The sequence below is a fragment of the Penaeus monodon genome, chromosome 2 (genome assembly GCF_015228065.2).
Source record: "Penaeus monodon isolate SGIC_2016 chromosome 2, NSTDA_Pmon_1, whole genome shotgun sequence".
Lineage (NCBI taxonomy): Eukaryota > Metazoa > Arthropoda > Malacostraca > Decapoda > Penaeidae > Penaeus > Penaeus monodon.
The window spans coordinates 56104064-56106563 of NC_051387.1; positions in this window are offsets into that span (position 1 = coordinate 56104064).

Genomic DNA, 2500 nt, shown 5'->3' on the forward strand with positions numbered 1-2500 from the left:
TTTGATAACTCAAAAAAAATTTAAAAAAAAAATTCTTTTTTTTTTATTTTTAAAAATTTTTTTTTTTTTTTTTTTTTTTTACAAAAAAAAAAACGTCATTAATCAAAAAACACTTTTTTTTTTTGGGGGGAAACCCCCCAATCTTTAAACAAAAAAAAAAAATTTTGGGCAAACACACAAAAAAAAAAAAAAATGTTTTTTTTTTTTTTTCCCAAAATGCCCCTTTACTTGTTTTTTTTTCCTCGTTTTCTGTCATTGAATTTTCCCAATGCCCTTTTTTATTCGGATATCATGTGGCGCGCAACAATTTTTCTTTGTTTCTTTTCCTGTACTTATATGTAATTTGAAAAAAAGTGGACACAAAAAAATTTTATTATATATTTTATTATATTAATAATAATTTTTAAAATATATTTATATATATATAAAATATTATTATATAAAAAAACTACACTACTTTTATTCCTTCCTTGTTTTTATTTTTTTTTTCTCTCTCCTTCTCCTCTTTTTTATCTCTCTTCTCCCTTTTTCTCTGTCCCTTTTTTTTTCTCTCTTTCTTTCTTTTTCCTCCCTCCCTCCCTCTCTCTCTTCCCTCTCTTCCTCCTCTCTCTCTCCTCCTTCTCTCTCTCTTTTCCTCTCTCCTCTCTCTCTCTTCCTCTCTCTCCTCTCCTCTCTCTTCTCTCTCTCTCCCTCCTCTCTCTCTCTCTCTTCTCTCTCCTCTTTCTTTCTCTCCCCTCTCCTCCTCTCCCCTCTCTCCCCTCTCCTCCTCTTCTCTCTCTCTCTCTCCTCTCCTCTCTCTCCTCCCTTCTCTCCCCTCTTCTCTCCCCTCTCCCTCTTTTTTCCCCCCCCCCTCTCCCTCTCTTCTCCCCCCCCCCCCCTTCTCCCCCTCTCCCCTCCCTCCCTCCCTCCCCCCCTCCCTCCCCCTCTCTCTCTTTTGCTTTACAGTTCCCCATTTCCCCCATCTCCCTCCGCTCCTTTCATCCCGTCTCTCTCTCGCCACGTTGGTATGTAATAATAACTCTTGACAAGCTCATCAACACTACGGTATTAATGCTGTCATAGGAAGCATCTGCCCCTCCTCGTCTCTCTCTGTTCCTCCTCTCTTCTCTCTTTTCTCTCTCTTTCTCTTCCTATCCCGCTCTTCCTCCTCTCTTCTCTCTTTTCTCTCCTTTCTTCCCTTCCCCTCTTTTCCCCCCTTCTTTCCTTTTTTCTCTCTTTTTCCCCTCTTCCTCTTTTTTTCTTTTCTTTTTTTCCCCTTTTCCTTTTTTCCTTTTTTTTTTTTTTCTTTTTCCCCCTTTCTTTTTTCTTCCTTTTTTTTTCCCCCTCCCCCTTTCTTTTCCTTTTTTTCCCTCCCCTTCCCCCTTTTCCCCCTCTCTTCTCTCTCTTCTCTCTCTTCTCTCTTTTCTCTCTCTTCTCTCTCTTCCTCCTTTCTTCTCTCTCTTCCTCCTCTCTTCTCTCTTTTCCTCTTTCTTTCCCCCTCTTCATCTTCTCTTCTCTTTCTCCCTCCTCTCTTCCTTCTCTTCGTCCTCTCTTCTCTCTCTTCCCCTTCCTTCTTCCCCGTCCTTTTAGCACGCCCTTTTCTTTCTCTTTCTAATTATTCATCTCGCTTTTCTTATTTTCTTTTTTTTATTCTTCCTTTTCTTTTTTCTCCTTCTTTCTGTTTTACTCTTCTCGCATTTCCTCCTCTTCCTCTTTTTCATTCTCGTCTCGCTTTTCTCTTTCACTCTTTCTTCTTCTTCGTTCTCTTCTTGCTCTTCCTTTGTTCTCTTCTCCTTACCTGCATTCCTCTTCACTCGTCTCCTCCTCCTCTTTTTCTTGTAATTTTTCTTTTCTTCCTTTTCCCACTTTTTCTTCTTATCTATTTTCTCCTCTTTCTTTTGTCTCTTGTGTTTTCATCTTTAATATCCCTTTCTTTTTCTTCATTTCTCTCCTCTTCTCCCTTCCTTTTCTCCCTTTCCCTTCTCCACCTCTCCCATCTTCTGTTCTTTCTCTTTCTCTTTGTATATTTTCCCTCTTCCTCTCCACCTCTCCTTCTCTCCCTCCTTCTAATCCTCTCCCTCCCCCCTTTTTCCCCTTCCCTCCTCTTCTCCTCTCCTATCTTTTATCTTTCCCTTTCTCCTCTTCTCCTCTCCTCCCCTCCTATCTTCTATTCTTCCACTTTTCTCCTTCCCTCCCCTCCCCCACCATCGCTCTCTCATCTCCTCTTCTTCTCCCTCCTCCTTTTCTATACCTTTCTCTTCTCCCCCTCTCCTACCTTTTATCTTTCTCTTTCTTTCTCTTTCTTTCTCTCCACCTCTCCTCTTCTCCTTCCTCCTATTTCTCTTTTTATAGTTAACTTCTTCCTCTCCACCACTCCTCCTCTTCCACCTTCTATTCCTCCCTTTTCTATCCCTTCTCTCTCCTCTCCCTTTCCCATCTTTTCTTACACTAAAAAAAGATTCCACACAGAACTCTTTAGTTGGTTAGGTAGGTTCTATAAATATATATTTTTTCATTAGTT